The following is a 22,613-nucleotide window of genomic DNA, read 5'->3' on the forward strand; positions in this document are numbered from 1 at the left end:
TTGTGTTGTCCCTCATTTTATGTCGTCACAAGAAATTAAACACCCTTTTGTTGCTGCTGTCGTCGTTGTTTGTGATGTTGATTGCTGCTATTACTGAAGTTGCTACTACCTTGCCAATGCTGTTGCTTTTGCTTCTACTAATTTGGTGGTAACTGCTTCACGATTGGAAAACCAACCATCCACTTCACTTAATAAAGGGGTGGTCTTGCGATGCAGTTTTCGTTTCTTGCAATGCAAAAAGTTCTCCACCAGACGGCACAAAATCCGAATCATTTATTCAAATTCCACCAAATTACATTCCAATTCCATTGATGCTAACTGCTCGCTGGAAGGAGAAAGACTATGTCATGAAATATGAAAACTATCTGCTTTTACACTCCGGCCAGCGTTGCCAATGTTCCAATTTAACCTGGATTCTTCCAGTTTTTCAATTAATGGTGTATTTTTCCATTTTACATTACTACTAGTATTTATACACGAAGTTCCGAAGGACACTCTATTCCTCAAGCCCTGCGAATGGGTTAAAAAAAATCATTTCAGATAAATCAAAGCCGATTTTTTTTAAAAAAAACCGTTCTACAGGATCCACTTTTAATCCATTTTTTTAATAGCAGTTCTTCAATTTTTTTAAAATTATTATTGGCAACCATGACTACGACCGTTCCAATAAGTTCACATTGGGCGGGTATTAAATTGTAATATTTCCTCTCTCACTCAGTGTTCGTTCACATTGGCAGTGTATGTTCTCTGTGTATACATTTTGGGCGAACGATTTACGTGCGTCTGATTCACATTTGCTCATTTCTTCGCGGCACGGCTAGGTGAGCAAACGTCAAAAAAGACTCAATCCTCATTCTTGAAAACATTTCCCGTTGCCCGAGGTCCATCAATCTGTCAGTACACGAATCCCTCGTCTGAAGAACTGCTGATCTTTCGAAGCAATCCACGAATCTAACCTATTTTCTCAATATTCATTGAACAAATAATCATTAAAAACGAAAGGGAAGTTTTTCATTTTTTCATTTTCAGCCCTACAGAAACGTTATAGGAATCAAATGAAAGCTGGTTGATAGGATTGATTGGGTTTACTATGAAACAGTTGGCACAAAATTTTGTTAGTCCACAAAATCTCTGAAAAACCCGAAAGAAATCGTTTTTTATTTCTCATCAATATTTTGATATACATCTACACACACCAAGATAAAAAATTGTGCGTAAAATGTTCCGAAATTTGAGACCTTCAAAAATATGTACATCTCATCTTTATGCGTTCATTTTATGTACAAAAAAAACTTATTCTATTTTTTATGAAAAAAATTGTAGGGGGTTGTATCCAAGACACGACCGCGTAGTACGTAGGACTACGTAATCATTTTATTCAATTTTCCGGATTATCATTTCGGATATTATTTGAGAATACATCGGAATTTCATAAACAACAGTTTAGTCAAAGATTTCGAGGACCCTTAAAGGCTTGCGTGGTTTTGTATAATCATTTCTAGAAACAACGATTCTTTCTTGTTTTTGCGAGAACAATACACAAATTGATCATAGGTCGCAACTTGTAACTTTATATCAATCCACGCCTTGTACTGAGTGTTTATCGCGAACGCTATTCCGACAGTCTTTTTCGCATTTGACACACTGTTGGGAATTTGCCAACTTATAACGCCACGGGGGGTGATTTCCGAATCAATAATATCAAGACGACCAAAGACGTGGGATTTATGTCTCAACTGGGATATTATTATATTCCTGCAAATACATTACAATTCGTGTATGTGTTAGTTTACATGTTTTTATCTTAAATACTACATGAGAATTAATTTGTTCATTTGACTTACGTTTAGTCCCGTTGTGCGATACTTGATGGTGATCAGTATACCAAAGAAAATGTGATGTATTTCGTCGGTCTCCTAGTAGTGTAGATTTTGTTTTAATCAACCCTTTACCGAATACTCTCCGTACTAAAACCTTTTATATAGGCTAGATTTAGACATTTTAATTATATTTTAACTAGTAAGTTTACCTTCGCATGTAGGTTTAGGATGTAGGTAGATTTTAGGTTAGAACAAATTCACTAGGTATTCTAGAGTGAGCACTGCACAGGACTTTTAGTTAGTTATCTGACTTTCAATATTTCATATATTAGTTTTTACCTGATAAATCAATAGATAGCACAATAATATAGCATTAATTAGCACAAATTCAATCAACAAGTTAGCTTGTAAGTTTATAATAATTTTGCCGCACGTTTGCATGGAGCACGCGAAATTGTTCTTTTAACAATAGATTTCGATGGTAACGTTTGATCATCCTCTTCGGTGAAATAGGTGTCATACAATACCTGCATACACTGGTATGAGTGGGGTGGAGATATTGGATGGGAAGGTGCGCAAACACGCCAGGAGCGTACTCAACACTCCCCCCTGGTACGTCGATCAGTTGGTCGGCTTACAGTTCATCGCGCCGTACATCCAATACGGCCAGCTTTGCCACAGGACGCTCGAACATCCCATTTGAGGTTCTGACGGTTGCCGCACGAATCTTGTTGTCCTTCCGGTTGACGTTGATTCCAATAACCTTGCCCTTAGGCCAGCAATTACGGGGCAGCTTCGGATCGACGATAACCACTACGTCTCCAACCGCAATTGGCTTTGTATTGGTGTACCATTTCGTTCTGCGTGTAATCTCCGGCAAGTAGTCGCTCAGCCAGCGCTTCCAAAATTGATTGGCTAGCTGTTGAGACATCCGCCAGGTCCGTCGTAGTGTCGCTCCGGTGTCATCTAGGATACACAGTGGCTTTGTACCATCGGACGAACCTAGGAGGAAGTGGTTAGGGGTGAGAGCAGGAGCCGATTCGTCATCGACCGGGACGTGCGTCAGTGGCCGAGAGTTGACGGTGTTCTCGATCTCTGTAAGCAGATTTCGCAGCACCTCATCACTTGGCTTGTGTGCCGGCCGAATTGCCATCAGATTCCGTTTCACAATACCTATCAGGCGTTCCCAACCACCCATGTGTGGCGAAGCTGGGGGATTGAACTTCCAGGTCGTCTCGGTACCGCTAAACTCCTTCATCAGCTCGTCCTGGTTGAGAGCCGTTGCAACATCTGTCAGTTCCCTATTTGCACCTATAAAGCAGGTGCCACGATCGCTTTAAATTGTCTTTGGCGTACCTCGGCGTGCTACAAAGTTGCGGAGACCCATGATACACGAGTCGGTACTCAGTGTGTGCACCATTTCAATGTGGATAGCACGGGTGGTCAGGCATGTGACCAGCATACCCCATCGTTTCTCCACTCGACGGCCTACAATGACTTCGATTGGTCCAAAGTAGTCGACGCCAACATGGGTGAAGGGTCGGGCAAAGGCATCAAGCCGCTCTGGAGGGAGATCGGCCATTATTGGAGGCTCAGGAACGGCGCGGAGATTCTTGCAGTGTTGGCAGTTGTGACGCACCTTTGCGTAGGCTGCTCTTAGTCGAGGTATGCAGTATCTCTGTCGGAGCTCATTTATAGCGGTTTCATGGTTCTGGTGGTGATACTTATGGTGCCAGTGTGCAATTATAAGCTTGGTGGTGTGGTGGTCACGTGGGAGAATTATCGGATTTTTAGCGTCTTCGGTGGCTTGAGCACAGGCGCTGATTCTGCCTCGCATCCTCATTAATCCATGATCATCTAGCCAGGGTGTCAACTTGAAGAGCGAGCTGTTTTTGGGAATGGACTTCGTTGATTCTTTCGACGATTTCAGGAGAGTAGCTGCTTCGTCTGGATAGGCTTCCCGTTGAGCTTGGCGTATCACGTAGCGTTCAGCAACCTGCATTTCTTCGGTGGAGAGTGGACCACAAATGATGGGTTTATTTTGCTTCTTGAGACGGCAGTTTGTTGGGAAACGGTGGACAAGCGCAGCCACCTTGACCATCCGCTTCCAGCTGGAAACATTGATCGTTTGGTCTGGCACCGTGAAGTGAGTTAGCAGACAAGGACGAAGTTCAGTATCAGTTTTACTCCGTTTCGTCAGTTGACAAGGCCATGCTTCCTCTGGAAGTCGTAGAAATTCTGGCCCGCTGAACCATCTGGATTTTGGAGTCATGTCGGGGAACTTCCCCCACTTCGTGCCATCGTCAGCAATGTTTAGTTTTGTTGGGACCCAGCGCCAATGATTCTGCTCTGTCGATTCTAGTATCTCACTGACTCGGCAGGCAACGAACGGTGTGTAACGACGATGGTCCGAATACAGCCAGCAAATTACATCCCGAGAGTCTGAATGGTAAACACGCTTGGAGATGTTGTAGGACAGAGACTCAAGGACCGTTCGAGACAACCTTGTGCCTATGACCGCTGCCATGAGTTCGAGCCTTGGGATCGAGTGATATCTCAAAGGGGCTACTCTTGTTTTAGAGGCAACTAAACAACTGTGGACTGCTTCGTTCCGCTTGAATCGCAGGTAGCATGCGGCAGCCATACCGTTTTCACTCGCGTCTACGAATGTGTGAAGCTGAATTTCATCGTATTCTAGAAAAAGTTGCGAGCGGAAGCATCGCGGTATTCGAATCTGTTCAACTTGAGGCAAGACTTGTAGCCAACTACACCATTTGGCGAAGGCATTGTCATCGATGTTGTGGTCCCATTGGATGCCACTACGCCAGATTTCTTGTAGCAAAATCTTGAGGAACACTAAGAATGGTGCGATTAGACCAAGAGGGTCGAACACCGTCATGAGGACCCGTAAAACCTCTCGTTTCGTGGGCTGGCGACGGCCTTCCCATAGATCACGATCATAGCGGTTCCAATTGATTTTGAACGTAAAGACGTCTGCAGCGGTACACCACCACATCCCGAGCACCTTTTCAGTCCCTGTTTCTGAGGAGAGGTTCAGGCTCTTCTCTTCGACGTTACTTCCGCGCAGAGCTTCTAGAACGCGCAGCGAATTGCTAGTCCAGTTACGGATTTCAAATCCACCCTGAGAGTGGATAAACCTGGGCGAGTCTGATAGCCTCTTCTTCGGTGTTGACGCTCACCAACATGTCATCCATGTAATGCCGCTTCTCAATCACCTCGACTGCTGCTGGGTAGTCCTGAACAAAGCGAGTAGCGCTCAAGTTCATGACATACTGAGCACTACTAGGGCAGTAGAATCGTTGACACTGCTGGTCTTCTATCCTGATAAGAATTTGGTGAAACATCTCACGTATGTCACCAGTGAGGGCTATGAGATTTTCACGGAACCCGATCAATACGGCGAACAGCGATGCAAGACGATCAGGGCCCTTCAGCAAGGCAGAATTAAGTGATACTCCGAACACTTTAGCTGCTGCGTCCCACACGATTCTCACTTTTCCCGGCTTATTCGGGTTTGTTACCGGGAACACTGGAAGATACCAGACACGCTGGAATGATTGCCGCAATTCTTCATCTGATAACTTTCGTACGTAGCCTTTACTCAGATAATCGATTATTTTTTCTTTCAACGCTATAGCGAGCGTTTCGTCTTTCTTCATGCGCTTTTCAAGACACTGGAACCGTCGTTGAGCCATTGCTTGGCTGTCCGGTAGACGAATGGTGTCGTGACGCCAAAGTAGGGCGGTTTCGTAACGTTCACCCGTGAACCTGGTCATTGACTGGAGGAGAAACTGTGCTCGTTGATCGTCATTGGAAAGGAGCGGTTCATGTGGCCTCATAATCCCCAAACTATCCAGCGCAAAGTAATCTTTGATGGCCCCGCTGTGGACACCAGCTATCTCTAGTTCGATAGCCCTTGACCTCGTCTCCTGGCGCTGCGTTCCACCGGTCCAGTGTAGGCAAAGTGATCTGACTTCTCCCTTGAGCTCTAGTTCGTCGGCTAATTCTTCATCTAACAGCGTAAGATCCGAACCATCGTCCAAGAATGCGTGCGTACGGATGGATCTATCTTTGCCACGCAGCATTACGGGAATGTAGCGAAACAGTGTATCGCTTGACTTGGTCTGGTGCGTGTGACACCCATGCGCTGTTGAACTAGCTCCTGCCCTGGGTGGTTCTGGACTATTAATCATAGGAATTGTTGTTGAAGATAAAGGTGTCACTGACGTTGTTGCTGATTGTTGTTTTTGATCGTTGTGTAGCAACGCGTGGTGCCTGAATTGGCACCCGTTTTTCCCACAAGGTTTAGTTTGGAACCCACCATTGTGACGACAGAGGCAACGGCGGCAGAGAGAAAACTCTCGCACTATGGCCCAGCGCGAATCCCGAGAAAGATCCAGAAAGCGCTTGCATTTTTCAATTACTCTGCAGGATCCTTTACAAACGGGACACTCGCCGTTGACGCTAGATTTGTTTCCGCTTGGAAGATGAGATCCGTGGGATTCTGAGGAGAAATTTTCCGAATGAGCATTTAAGAAGGCATTTCCCTTCTTCGATCTACGACTGTCGTTCCGAACAAATCTTGGATTCATTATGTTCGGAATAGTCACCGAGCTTGCGGCTTCAGCGAGTGAATACATCCAGGCACTAAATGCTACTAAGTTGACTCCCGGCAGTGAAATCTTGTACTGTGCCCAGTTTAGCTTGATCGTTGGAGGTAGCTTGTTCACAAGCTGATGAAGGAGGGTAGTATTGTACAGGTATTCATCTAGGCCGCAGGCATCTACGGTCGCACAGAAATTTTCCACACTTACGGCGAAGTCCACTAGAGCCTCTAGTTTATCTTCTCTGATAGCCGGTAGGGCGTTAATTTTCTCGATGAGTGTATGAATAACGGCTTCGGGTTGTCCAAACATCATCTTCAAAGTCTTCAACACGCCGGGGACGTTGGAAGGATGTACCAATCGGCTTTTCACTGCTTCAAACGCTCGTCCTTTCAAACTTTTTTGCAACCGAAAGATGTTCTCATCGTTGGTGAAACCACACATGGTGGTTGTGTTATTGAACGTCGCAATGAATAGAGGCCAATCCTCGGGGTTGCCGGAAAACTGGGGTAAATCCTTGGAAACAGCGTGCCGAGCAGCTAACTGTTTCTTGGTTAGCGGATACCAATCTTCTTCACGTCTCGGTGGACTTTCACTATGGACACTACGTGGCACATCGATTGAGGTTCTGGATCGATGGCTGACATGCGGGCCAGTAATGGGACACGTTCGTGGTTCAGGAACCGAGCGTTGATCTTCCTTGTGTGAGTTGTGGCTTGATTGCGCACTAGGAAGCCAACTTCTTATGGAGTTCAACTCACTATTCGTATCTGATCCACCGAAGGATCCACTGTCACTAGCCATCTCTTCCAGTAGTTTGTATTTCTCCTTCAAAAAAACTCGTTCTTGTTCTAGCTTCTTCGCATCCAGGGTATGCTCTTCTTCCAGCTTCTGCAATTTCAACTTCGCAAGTGACTGCGAAATTCTACTGGACGCTCGACTTGACACTTTGGATACCACGGAACTCGCCTTTTTCACTATTCTCGGTGGTTTTTTCAGTTGCTGTTGACCTTGGGGAAGTTGCTGTGACAGTTTTGCTTTCGATGACTTCTTTTTCTCGTTTTTCTGAAGCTTCAAGTCTGGTTCGGGTTTGTTCGTGTTCGATGTCTTGAGAGCCAGAGAATCACTTGGCTTAGTATGAACCAAAGGCTCACCATCAACTACAGCTGTTGATTTTTTTGTAACTCCACCTACGGAAGTACCTCCGCTGTTCAGATTCAGCAACGTCTTGGAATCTTCGATCGATTTTGTACAACCTGTACAACTCCAGGGCATGTCCTCAATTGCTTGGGTAACTCCAACACAGGTAAAATGGAACCATTTATGACACTTATCACATCTCACCATTTCGTCAGTATCTTCTGCACGGCAAACTCTACACGAACGACCAGGAAATGAAATTTCCGGCTCAATCGTTTCGTTGGTGAACTCTATACGAACACCTCCAACTGCACCACTATTGCTACCACCGGCATCACTGCCTTTATTCGATCGACCTCGATACGACATGACGGTACTTGAAGCGTTTATCTTTCAATAAACGAATATAATAAAATGTTGTGAATTTGCCAACTTATAACGCCACGGGGGGTGATTTCCGAATCAATAATATCAAGACGACCAACGACGTGGGATTTATGTCTCAACTGGGATATTATTATATTCCTGCAAATACATTACAATTCGTGTATGTGTTAGTTTACATGTTTTTATCTTAAATACTACATGAGAATTAATTTGTTCATTTGACTTACGTTTAGTCCCGTTGTGCGATACTTGATGGTGATCAGTATACCAAAGAAAATGTGATGTATTTCGTCGGTCTCCTAGTAGTGTAGATTTTGTTTTAATCAACCCTTTACCGAATACTCTCCGTACTAAAACCTTTTATATAGGCTAGATTTAGACATTTTAATTATATTTTAACTAGTAAGTTTACCTTCGCATGTAGGTTTAGGATGTAGGTAGATTTTAGGTTAGAACAAATTCACTAGGTATTCTAGAGTGAGCACTGCACAGGACTTTTAGTTAGTTATCTGACTTTCAATATTTCATATATTAGTTTTTACCTGATAAATCAATAGATAGCACAATAATATAGCATTAATTAGCACAAATTCAATCAACAAGTTAGCTTGTAAGTTTATAATAATTTTGCCGCACGTTTGCATGGAGCACGCGAAATTGTTCTTTTAACAATAGATTTCGATGGTAACGTTTGATCATCCTCTTCGGTGAAATAGGTGTCATACAATACCTGCATACACTGGTATGAGTGGGGTGGAGATATTGGATGGGAAGGTGCGCAAACACGCCAGGAGCGTACTCAACACACACATATGATTATATATTTGTTCCACCAGAGCCGTTATTCCATATTCCTCACTTCAATATATCTTTGGCAACTCAAAGATATATACAACAAAAATGGCATCACTTGCAATTATCCAGTATCATGCTTCATTAGGTTTCCTGTTGCCTTAGTGGTATCACACTCCTAGGCATCTTTCGTTCATCGCCATTCAACAAGCACCAAACATGCGTCTAACAGAAAACGCACACAGTTGCAGCGATAAAAATTCAAACATCGCGAGAATGACCATTTACGAGAAATCGTTTCTCGAACTCTCGCTTAATACCACAACAAAGCTAGGAAACTATTGCATCAGAACGAGGCCGATGCACACGAGAGCAAATACGAATGGCAACTAAATGCAGCGAAGATGTGCTATTCATACTTACAGGAAATGAACAAATTCATTGTTTCGTGCACTGAAAACCAGCAACATGCACAAAGCCAAACACTGGGGGCTTAAAACGACTTACACATTTGCACTCGTCTCAGAATAAACTTTTTTGTTACTATTGGCCTCGAGAAGATACGATTGCTTGGTTAGTTGCAGTTGCAGTTGTATTGCGTAGATGTCATCTTTGGAGGAGACAGTTATAGTTTATTAACATTTTTAAATGAAATGCTACCAACTTTAGAAAACTGAAATAAAATATAGTAGTTTTTTGTTTTTCCCTTCCAATCATAATATTCATACTCATTACCCGGGCCCGAAATCTTCGAAGATGAAAAATGAAAATCGACTCTCTCAGTAGCTTAGCTTCAACTAGGACTACTTCGGCATTCGCCGTCAACATGATTTGAATTGACTAGAAATGAATTGATAGCGAGGATGATTGATGAACTATTCTAGTCAATGGTTATTCTAATTGACGTGACTAATGAATACAAATCCACCTCTTCATTCAACCTGACTTCAATCCACTCTTCTACTCCTCCTGACATGAATATATATCCTATATATTAATTTTTTTATTGGAAACATGAAACCTTTGAGAAACCTTATTGCCGGTCGCCAGCATGGATAAATAAAAAGCGTTAAGGTGAGTTGACATCTACGCTATCAAACTGATAAGACCAATGTCAATCTTGTTGTGTTGAAATGAAGCTTTGCGACAGTAGATTTACTACTCCAGCAACTCACGGAATTCTAATGGAAAATCGGAACAAACTTGCTAACAAACAAAAATCTGAGGAACTGAGCGAAAGAAAGCAGGAAGCTAAGCTAAGCTAAGACCGATCCAACGAATGCAAGTGAGTTGACGAATCAGTATCACCTCATACAGCTTTAGTATCTTAAGTGACCTATGAGTCGCTTGTTATGAACTACATATTTTGGTAAAATAGTTGAATATAGATCTAGGAGTTTGGTAGAGGCCTAGACTACCTGAAAACACAATAAGGATGTTTAGCCTATATAACATTGACTTGGTTGATACGGTGAATGGATCCTTGGGTCGGAGGTACGGCCTCACGTAGGCCCTTATATATACGTTGTGAGATTACTGCCAGCCATGCAAGCTCACTAGCTCTGAAATCCGGGAAATTAAAAAAAATGTGCGAATGATGTTTTTCCATATTATTTTGGGGTGTGCAAATTGAAATCCGGCTTCCTTTGTGAAAGTTTTAAATTTAGTGTAGAAAAAATTCGAAGGTTGATGTCCGAGACCGTTTTGTTTCCGTAGGGCTATAAAATTATTTTAAATAATTCGCTCGCTTATCACTTTGGATATTATTTCAGGATGCTTAGGAGTTTTTAAAATAACTCTTTAGTTAAAAGGAAAAGACGTCTCTGGACGCTTCAACTTGAGAATCCACAGAGGAAACTTCGCTAGAAACTAGTTCTAAAAAGAACTGATTATTTACTACTTGATGAAACGGTACAAGAAAAAAACACGCCGCGACAGGAGCGAAGCAATAACATCGTGTTGTCCCTCATTTTATTTCGTTACAAGAAATTAAACACCCTTATGTTGCTGCTGTCGTTGTTGTTTGTGATGTTGATGTTGCTACTATTACTGGAGTTGCTACTACCTTGCTTTTGCTTTTACACATTTGGTGGTAACTGCTTCATGATTGAAAAACCAACCATCCACTACACTTAATAAAGGGGTGGGTCTTGCGATGCAGTTTTCGTTTCTTGGAATGCAAAAATACGCAAGCGTTCTCCACCAGACGGCACAAAAGCCGAATCATTTATTCAAATTCCACCAAATTACATTCCAATTCCATTGATGCTAACTGCTCGCTGGAAGGAGCAAGACTATGTCATGGTATATGAAAACTATCTGTTTTTACTAGGCATCTTTCGTTCATCGCCATTCAACAAGCACCAAACATGCGTCTAACAGAGAACGCACACAGTTGCAGCGATAAAAATTCAAACATCGCGAGAATGACCATTTACGAGAAATCGTTTCTCGAACTCTCGCTTAATACCACAACAAAGCTAGGAAACTATTGCATCAGAACGAGGCCGATGCACACGATAGCAAATACGAATGGCAACTAAATGCAGCGAAGATGTGCTATTCATACTTACAAGAAATGAGCAAATTCATAGTTTCGTGCACTGAAAACCAGCAACATGCACAAAGCCAAACACTGGGGGCTTAAAACGACATACACCTTTGCACTTGCACTTTGCATGGTTGCATAAGATGATCGTTATTGACATCACGGTTAGGTAAGAACACTAATTGTCAGAGCAAATGTATAGGGAAATGGGAATGCTTCCAATTCTCATCAGTTTAAACCATATACAGACTATGGGGTTGTGATGTATAGCATATCAAACAAAACAGAGAATTTTCGATTCGAATGGTATGCAAATTGTTAAGATTCGTTCGCCACAAAAATAGTTATTTATGTTGACTTTATTTCATACAAACGTGACCTGTTTTTTGATTTGGCACGCATAATGAAAGACGTAGTCCTACGTCAAAAATCGACAATTACTTTTCGGATAACCCAATAAGACAAGTGATTAAAACAGAATTCCACAGCGCATGCTTTTCTTATATGGATCAGAACCGGAAGGCATTGATATCTCTATTTCATTGTCACAACTGCCTAAAACCCGAGTAATAATCCATCAAGCCAGATCCTTTATTAAAATATATCCATATTTCCCAATCATAATAAAATTGATACAATATAGTGGAGAGACATCCCAAGGACCACAAGATTTTTTTTTCTGTCGAAAATTTTTGTGATGAAGTAATTTATTCAGAAAAAAATAGGAACCGATAAAGTCTGCGCTACTGCAAAGCGCTTCCATCTTCGAACAAGTAACAAAATATTTCGCAGTGCTTCACCAAATATTTGACTTTCCAGTTTTTTTTATCCTCTTTTCTTCGTTATCAGTAAAGAGTCGGTCTGTATTTGCCGAAGCCACAAAACCGGAGGCCACCCCATAGACGCACAGCTTCTATCCGTTTGGACATTTTGACTCGAGCCCCAGAAGACGATGGGAAGCATTAGAGACGTGGAATGGAAATTTGCAACCAATCGAAGAAAATTGTGCAAATAAGTATTGGGACAATTCGAGCGAACCCAATTTACCGTAAAATGTATTCTAACGACAGCCGAATGGCACCAAATATGTTGGGGATCTGACTTTGTCCGACCGAACAGCAGCAGCAGCAAGCAGCCAAACGGTTTCGAATAATAATAAAGCAGATATTGATTGGAAGATAATTCGGCTGAGTTTTTTTTTTGTTTTTTTCGTCTTGCTGTACTAGCTGATTGTTTTCAAATTTTGCTTGTTTTTCTCGATTCGACTTGGTGATCTCTGATTGAATGGGCCACGATAGGCGTTATTGTGGGAAAATAAGGAGTGTGTGCTCTTGGGAACTCGACTCAGTTGATGTTTTTGCTATTTTCATAATGCAGAGAACAGACGAGTGGAGGAAAATACTTGGAAACTGTCTCCACCGTCTTGGAGGAATTTTCACTTTCCGTCTCTAGAAAAAGTGGGAGTAAGTCCATGAATTATTTGTAAACCAGCGCAATATGGAAATTAACAAATACTGGGTCAATACAAATTTCTGTTCGAATATCTTACGATTGTTGCATTAAAACAGTAACAGATTATGGTTGATTGAAGAATATCCTGCCCGACTGACCTACAATACATTCAATCAAGAGAATTACAACTTAGCTTTTTCTGAGAACTGAAGTCGCTTCATGTCAAGAAAATGCTTCTTCCGTAGTATTTATTACGATCATCATCGTTTTCCGGTTTGTGGAGCATTTAAGAGCAAACCCTCCCAGAATATGGGGTAGTCTTTTTGTAGGTTGATCACGTTCCAATTTTTCGCTCGACATTACATTATATCTTCACTGTTTGCCGCCGCTAACTCTCGGAAAATGGTCCACATGGACAGCACTATAATTTGTGCTCTACGACGACGACACGGACTGGATAACACAACTTTCGCTATGTACTGAAATTGCGTTTGGGTTCGCTGATTTTCACCATCCACAACACATCCACGCCTTTTTCCACGTTCGCTTGATTAAGTGAACACTGCGTTCACTTTTCATTATTAAAGGACATTCGTTCCGTCGCTAATACGGGAAATGATGTGATGTGTATGCTGCATGCGATGTGCAGAGAGGAAATTGTATTTGGCCTCATTTGCTGCAGCTAACGATAGCTGTGAAAAATGAAAACAATATAATACAGGCTCTGGTGCAAAGGATCTCAAAACAAAACGGACAGCAGACACTTTATTTACAACATTCAATGATAAAATATAGAGTCGACCTATTTTAAGTGCTGGTCATTGTTTCACCACACAATCTCACCACCCCCAGCAATGGGGCTTTGGGTGGCAGGGAGACATGGAAGAAAATCTTTCTGTTCTTATCTTTCTCTGCTAGGGCAGCCTCTGACAGTAGCTACGTCCGTTTGCTGTCGGCTGAAAAATAATTATCGAATTTTATGTCATAGACTTTTTATGCAAATGTGCCGAATCGCTTCCTTTAATTAATTATGAATTCATGAAATTTTCCGAACAACAAGCCTTTTGTCTGGCTGTAAAATTTCGCAGAAAAAATGTAAAGCAAGTGTAATTATTATTTTTTGCCGCTTCACCTAGGTTGTTGGTGGGGATGAGCTTGTCGTTGTTGTTTGCACTGTTGTTACGTTACTTCCGAAGTGGTTTTGCGGCGAACTGAAATCGCTTGGAGGTTAACTTGTGTGCTTGGTACTACGGGTTCTATCGGTTTTCGGCTAAGAAAGCATACTGTGCGAACTGTTGAGTTTACTGGAATCTCCAGACCCAGGCGAAACGACAACATCGCTGTCGTTTTTCGTTTATCTTTTTATTCGAATCGCATCGCTACTGATTAGCAGAGCAAATATTCTGCTAGGCTAATCCTGGCATTCGAAATGCTGCTGCTATTGTGTTTATTGGAACTGAAGATTAGGAATAGTTAAAATTCAGTCGGGACATTTGGGAAATCTTATGTACAGGGTCTTTCAGATTAAACGCTCACGCAACAAATTTTAATAACTTCTACAAAAGTGAACCGATTTTAAAAAAACGAAAATTTATCTTAACTAACTAAAAACTTATTTTAGGACATTTTCGATGTGACCACCTTTTTTTCGATAACGCCTTTTAAACGGTGAACAAAATTCTTCATGCTCAACTCTAACATTACGACTCCGATGCTGTTGAAAATCCGAGTTATTTCTTCTTTAAGTTCCTCCAAATTTTGTGACTTATTAACATAGCAACGGTCCTTCACGTACCCCCAAAGGAAGTAATCGATGTTCAAGTGATGCGTGCATCCAAAATAAATATTTAGCACATCTTTTGACATCTTCTTACTAACAATAGAATAAGGTGAAATGTAAATACATATTAGATATAAGATAGGCTTAAGCATTGAGTGTGACGAATGTGAGTGTGAACATTGTCAACATATCCTCATATCCCTTCCTTTTCCTAAAGAAAATATGTCACCCTTCTAAACTCGAATAGACCGCGAGTAATTAGTTTTCTACACCACTAACATTAGAATTAAGGAAAAATGTTTATATATACTTGTAACAATACAGTGAGGAGTTTGGCTCCTTTAAACTTATGTAACTGAGCCTGTAAAAATAAATGATTAAAAAAATGACATCCCCATTCCTAATATTAAATGAGCTCAAAATAAAAAAAAAAAGTGCTATCCATCCATACTGGTGCAGCATTTACTCAATCGACAAGTAATATGAGAGCAATACGAGAGCGCAAAATAAGAAGCACTTTGCAAATAAGCACGCATTAACCCTTTCGCGACGGCAAACCTTTACCATACCTTGCCACATACACGATACCCATTGCGAAAGCTTACACCACAACTGGAAACGGAATTTTCATTTGCAGTTGCTACGAACTTCCCGGAGTGGCGATGGACCAGTTCCACTACATGCTGGATTTCAATGCTTGGACAGTAAAGTGGGAAAGCAGATGCACCAACGCGAGAGGAATTAGTTCACTAGAAGCTCTGGCCAAGTTGGACGTAGCCCTATGCAACGAGGGCACCACTAGTACGCAGATATGGTCGGGAATCCATCATCGATCTGACCTTCTGCAGTCCGTCGTCAGTAACGAAAATGAGGTGGAGGGTATGCTCACAGTGACCATCAAGCCATCCGTTGTACCATTGACCAACGAAACTCCGTAGTAATACGGATAAATAGGACATGCCTGCGCAGGTGGAAGACAAGAACCTATAACAAGGACCTTTTCGTCGAAGCAATATGCGTGGAGAGCGACGTCTTGAACATGAACGCGGATGAACTGACAGAAATGCTAGCAAAAGCGTGTGGTACAACAATGCCAAGAAAAAGGGGAACCAGGTATAAGCGACCACCAGCCTATCAGCCTATAGATAACACTGAACATAGACAAGTGTCGAACGATGAGCTAGTTGCAGCTATAAAACGTCTCAAAACGAAGAAAGCGCCTAACCTAGATGGAATCCCTAATGTATCTTTACAAGCGACAGTCCTAGCATTCCCTGATATGTTTAGGACAGCAATGCAGAAGTGTCTAGACGAATGCTACTCTCCGGATCGATAGAACGTACAAAAACTAGTACTGTTGCCAAAACCAGAAAAGACGCTGAGTATCGTATAGACCCATATGCCTGCTGGACACTCTTGGGAAACTTCTGGAGAGAGTCATCCTCAACAGGCTGACGGAATGCACGGAGAGAGCTCGTCAGTCAGATAGTCAGTTCGGATTTCGGAAATGGAGACGATCGACGTTAAGAATGCGTTCAATAGTACCATCTGGGAGGCCATCGCAACTGCGCTCCACACGATGAGAGTTCCAGACTATCTGTGCAGAATTCTGAGAAGCTACTTCGAGAACCGGATGCTGGTGTACGAGACAAATACGCAGGCGCAGATTAAAACTACGGCGGGAATTCTGCAAGGCTCTATCCTTGGCCCTTCGCTTTGGAAAAGTATGTACGATGACATACTAAAGCTGAATCTGCCTAGAGGTGTGGAGATCATTGGCCTCGCGGATGACATCGTTATCCTCATGGCAAGAGAATCCTTGGAACGAGTCGAAATGTTGGCGACCGAGTCGATAGACATGAGGCCCACCACAAGACGGAAATGCTGATTGTCACTATCTGCAGGACAGTGCAACGGGTAGAAATCACACACAGGTTCATACCGGCACTAATGGGCTGGGTGAACAGGAAAGATGGAGACTTAAATTTCTACCTATCGCAGTTTTTGTCTGGTCACGGTTGCTTGAGGTAGCACCGGATTGGACACGCAAGATCGCCTCTTTGTTCAGAGTGTGGAGATTTGGAGGAAACTTCGGAACACGTCGTTTTTGAAAGTCCCAAATTCACCGCAAGGCGTGAGGGACTGGCTAACCTTCATGCTGGGAATATCGTGGAGGCAATGTGTCGCGACGAGGACACCTGGAATGTACTGAACGGCCTAATCGTACACATCATGTCCGAGCTATAGCGGGAGTGGAGGGCCAACCAGCGTGCAAACTCCGTCTGATGGTGGAAGGTGAACAACTGTGAGGGCTGTTGTAATAGATGGTATCCCATGGGAGTAGCTGTGATGGAGTCGACAGGTAAGAAATCGCGCGAGGGTGGCTGTGACGGATTGCGCGTCAAGTTAGGTGCAATTCCTAATAGGTGCACGACTCGATGGTGCACGAATAGAAGGTGATTCACCGCGAGGGTCGTTTTAACGGAGCGAGCGTCACGGAGAGCACCTTCTAACTGGTGCATACCCCACTAGAGTAGCTGTGACGGGTTGCGTGTCAAGTTAGAGGGCAATTCCTAATCGGTACACGACTCGACGGGTAAACATATAATGACGAGATGGAATGGAAGCGGCGTGAAGAACAACAAAATGCCTGCCTGGCAACGCTTGGTCGAGGCCAGGCGGAGGTCTTTGGGGCTGGACACTAAAATATTCTGGCGCCGGACAGCCCAACGAGAATCTCGATCATGGACATTTTTTCCTTCATCCAAAGGCTAAAGAACAGTGAACACCCAGGAATTGACATTCTTAATAACAGATGCTTAAAAAGTAGACAGGCCCTAGTTTTCTTGACTTTTATCTATTTTCATGTATAAGTCTGAACTGTTTTCCCAAACAAAGATCACTCTCTTTTGAAAAATTACCGTCCAATAGGCTTATTGAGCCAGAACACATAGGAGCCAGAACGATTCGCAAAAAAAAATAAGAAGTCAATTTGAGCAAATTGGCGAATTAACTCTCAACATTGACATGTACTGTTGATTGCTTGCTGTCTAGAGCGACACTGAAATACTAATCTTATTGAATATCTATGAAGTTTTCCGGTATCAATCTACAACTTTCCCAAAAATATAATTTTCCAAAGAAACAATCCACAAATTATACTATGCAGCAACAGAAAATACGACCCGATAATGTAATGTGGTGGCGGAGGCGGCAGCAGCCGTTACGGAACAAACTTCCGTATTCAGTTTTAACCAACGAACAAAACTCTCACCACTGGAAAATATCTGTTATCTAGACATCATTTTCTCCACAATAGATAGACACAAAATAGTGTTATTAAAAATTATTAATACAAATTACAACAATAATACTTTCTACTAAAATATTAGTCATTCTTATTACAAGTTGGCTCACGTAACACAACTTATAGAGTATCTTGAAAGTTTCAAATAAGAACTTGTGATTAAAGGGTGTGTCACATCAAATTGCATCACGGAAAAAACGCTGTAGAAATTCACCCAGTAGACCGATCCTTTTGAAAATTTTAGACAGTAAAATAAAAACTATTAAACAACTTTTGGCATTTTCTTTTTATTCATACTTCGAGCCCAAGCCCGTATGCTCGCACCTTCCTCTTTACCCCGTCCATAAGGTTCTGTACAACGTCAGGTTGCAGTTTTTTTTGAACAGAAATCCATTTTCTCTTGAAGTCCGCCTCCGATTTGACAACTTTTGGGTTCTTCCGGAGGGCCTGCTTCATAATCGCCCAATATTTCTCTATTGGGCGAAGCTCCGGCGCGTTGGGCGGGTTAATTTCCTTTGGCACGAAGGTGACCCCGTTGGCTTCGTACCACTCCAACACGTCCTTTGTAGAGTGGCACGAAGCGAGATCCGGCCAGAAGATGGTCGGGCTCTCGTGCTGCTTCAATAGTGGTAGTAAGCGCTTCTGTAGGCACTCCTTAAGGTAAACCTGCCCGTTTACCGTGCCGGTCATCACGAAGGGGGCGCTCCGCTTTCCGCAAGAGCAGATCGCTTGCCACACCATGTACTTTTTGGCAAACTTGGATAGTTTCTGCTTGCGAATCTCCTCCGGAACGCTGAATTTGTCCTCTGCGGAGAAGAACAACAGGCCCGGCAGCTGACGAAAGTCCGCTTTGACGTAGGTTTCGTCGTCCATTACCAGGCAATGCGGCTTCGTCAGCATTTCGGTGTACAGCTTCCGGGCTCGCGTCTTCCCCACCATGTTTTGCCTTTCGTCGCGGTTAGGAACCTTCTGAATCTTGTATGTACGCAGGCCCTCCCGCTGCTTGGTCCGCTGGACGAATGAACTTGACAAATTCAGCTTATTGGCGACATCCCGGACCGAACTTCTCGGATCACGTCTAAACTGCTTAACTACGCGCTTGTGATTTTTTTCACTGACGGAGCATCCATTTTTGCCGTTCTTCACCTTCCGGTCGATGGTTAGGTTCTCGAAGTATCGTTTTAGTACTATGCTGACCGTGGATTGGACGATGCCCAGCATCTTACCGATGTCCCGATGTGACAACTCCGGATTCTCGAAATGAGTGCACAGGATTAATTCACGACGCTCTTTTTTGTTCGACGACATTTTTCCAAATTTACGAATAATTGACAGTGAAGCATGGCCAACGTGATCTATACACTCTTATCTGATTATAAGCGAAAGCTGAAGATATAATTCCTAAAAATTAAATTTCTACAGCGTTTTTTCCGTGATGCAATTTGATGTGACACACCCTTTAATAGGGGTCGATTTTTAGACCTATTACATATCAATTCAGTATACCACGTATGAACGTTGCGTTATGAAATATCATAAAAGATAATTATTCAATTGAATATACGAGAAATCAAGTGAGAATGAATCTCGCAATAGATCGAACGTTGCATCCCTCACCCAATCATTACATTATATTTACAAAAAAAACTAAAATTCAAAACATATGATGAAACGCCTTGTTGACCTGTTCTAAAATTATTTAGGAAATTATTTACATTCAAATTCAGTAACAAGTTCTGAATCTGAATGATTCAACGACAAACAGGCACGTGAATCTCATATGCTACTGAACCAAATATACAGCTTACAGTCTACGTTCAGGGGACAAGAGAGTATTGCTAAACTCTCTTCGAAATATTCTCACGACTTTCTAATGTTATGAGCATGGCTCGGCAAAGTCACATTAAACTGAGGATAATCGGGGAACTATGAAGACATCCTACTTCGCATTCAATTAGAAGAGAATTTTTGCTTCTTCCAGCAGTTTCTCTACCAACATAAATCAAGAGTCGTTCGGGCCCTATCGTCACTATTTGTTCTACGACGCTCCGTGTTCGTTTAATTTTTTTATCTCATTTGTTTGTTTATTTGGGCTCATTGGCATTTTAGCTGTAACAAAGCCGGGTTCAATCGTGTACATGTTGCATGATTTTATCGTATTCTATAGATTGTAAATTACACAGTAGCCATTTAGGCCTAAGAGCATTCCTTCTGTTCCATTACATATGAGGGGCTCAGAATGAAAGGGGTGTAAGTGATTTAATCGATTTTTCTTTCACAACTTTTTCTTTCGTGAATAACTCAGCTGCAAAAACGTTCCAATTTGATTTTGCTATAGAAACCGATTATTGTGGTACTGACCGATAGTCCACATTGGTAAATAAGCTGGGAATGCGTTTGCAGCTAAGTTATGTCCAAAAGGGAAAGTCGGTGAAGAGAAAATCGAACATGTCACTTACACCTTCATAGTATACAATACATTACACAGTGCACTCTGTCCAACTTCTATAAGACGATCTTGCTGCTTTGTGTCATTGTAAACAAACAATGCTTCAATCTATATTCTAGTGTGTAGGTAGTCACCAGACTACCTCACACTGCATGATTTCAATATGTGTGTGTGCAAGCGCTGAGCGTAAACGAATGTTTTTGTATTTTTCAAGTGTCAAGTTTCTATAAGACCAGTTACATTTTCCGTTATTTTGATCTATAAATCTGGAAAATTCCGAAGGGAAAAGTTCTCACGGAGAGAGAAGAAAAATGTTGGTATCAGAGAAATTGCTCGTCGGATTGGACGATCCCATCAAGTTTTGGAATTTTCGACAAAACACCGACGGATTGAACAAAATGGAAAGAATTACAACCTCGCCAGAGATCGATCCAAGGTCGAATGATAAATGTCAGAAAATAAAATTACATTAGGAATAGGAAGAGGGAGGGACAGATAATATTTATCATTGTAAATTTATTTTATATAAAATGGATAAAACTAGGGCACACATATAAAAAACTGGATAAAACTGGACGATATTCCAGAAAACTGGAAGATTTTAGGGTTCAACTGGATGACTGGATCGAGAAAAAAAAACTGGAAGAACCCAGTTTAAACTGGAACATTGGCAACGCTGTCTCTGACCATAACGAAAAGTTCTTCAATGTATAGGTTATCTTCACTGACGAAAAAAAGTTCAATTTGGATGGTCCTGATGGTTTCAAAGGGCATTGGCGTGTTTTACGGAAGAAGGAACATTATTTTTCAACCAGGAATTTTGGTGGAGGCTCGTGCATGGTTTGAGCGGGATTCTCTGCAACCGGAAAGCTCAAGATAGCTTTCCAGGATTCAAGAATTACATACATGCTCTGGAATCCTCTCCTCTACCGTTTTTGCTTGGATATCGTCCGAAAAAATTCACATTCCAGCAAAACAATGCTACTATTCATACCAGCAAGGAAACTAAGCAATGGATTAAGGACTACAAACTAATTTCTTAGACTGGCCGGCTCGCTCTCCAGGCTTGAATCCTGTTAAAAACCTTAGAGGGATCCTTGTACGCAGAATCTACACTGAAGTAAAGCGTTACACCACGATTGAAGAGCTCAGGGTCGCAATTTCGGAGAAATGGGAAAATATCGAGAAATCCGTTCTGTAGAATTTGGTAAATAGTATGCCAACACGAATTTTCGAGGTTATTAGCCGAAATGGCAAGGTTACCAATTATTGACATGTAAATCAGTCGATCGTTTTAAATTTTTCATTGAATTATGAATTCTTAGATGGTATTATAGAATTCTTAAATGGTATTATAGAAACTGGACAGCTGCCTAATAAATAAACAAACAACACTTTTGAATGAAATTGACGTTAAGTATACTTTATTCTAAGCATTCTACAATGTATGAATGTATCTTGTTGAAATTCTAACTATTTGTGTTGCAACGAAATATAATTAGGGTGGTCTTATAGAAATTGGACAGAGTGCAGCCATTTAAGCCGGATTTAAACGTTGTCAGTTACTCGATTGCGAGTAATCGTCAAACGATCCGAAGAATTCCAAACGCATCCATACCACGAAATTTGACATTTGCCTCAAAAATTTTTTTCGGTTTTTAAAACGGGCGACTAGCCCCATACATGCAAATCAAATGTCAAATTTCCTGGTATGGATGCGCTCGTAATTCTTCGGATCGTTTGACGTTTACTCGCAATCGAGTAACTGACAACGTTTAAACCGTCTAAACGTCTGACTTTCCAATAATTTAGTCGCACACTACATTTTAATCAGATAGCTGGATCTTGAGTGACAATTTTTTGAAAAATACATCCTTATAAAAGTCAGTTGCATTTGACTATATGACAATGAAAATGGTTCTATTGAATAGCTGATATCTTATGTACAAGATTGAACAGAATTTGGAGGGAGTCTGGTTGAAATTGACTGCTTTCGGCTAATTTGGCGTGGAATTTCTATCAATATGTTTTACAGTCGCGATGATGTCCTTAAAAAGTTATAAAACAAACTAACATCATGTTGTACGAAAAGTTTTTTCGACCATTTTCAAAGCCTCTTTCAATAACATCGATATAGTATTCAACCGAGTTTTGAAATAAAATGCCAGCCACTCAACTATATAAATGACATGTCACTGACAAGTCAAAAAGATTAAGTTAACGTACACTTTTCTGTGTCTGTCGTATCAGATAAAAAGTCTAAAGCTCACACATGAGACATCGTCGTTTTCGTTATATATGGTACGTCGATTG

General features: G+C 41.7%; 1 protein-coding gene across 1 annotated transcript in view; it reads right to left on the minus strand.

The window, feature by feature from the left end:
• Positions 1–22,613, minus strand: part of LOC129765493 (uncharacterized) — a 79,254-nt gene that overhangs the window by 55,499 nt on the left and 1,142 nt on the right. The window lies entirely within an intron of this gene.

Source organism: Toxorhynchites rutilus, chromosome 2 (assembly GCF_029784135.1).
Source record: "Toxorhynchites rutilus septentrionalis strain SRP chromosome 2, ASM2978413v1, whole genome shotgun sequence".
In the NCBI taxonomy this organism is placed as follows: domain Eukaryota; kingdom Metazoa; phylum Arthropoda; class Insecta; order Diptera; family Culicidae; genus Toxorhynchites; species Toxorhynchites rutilus.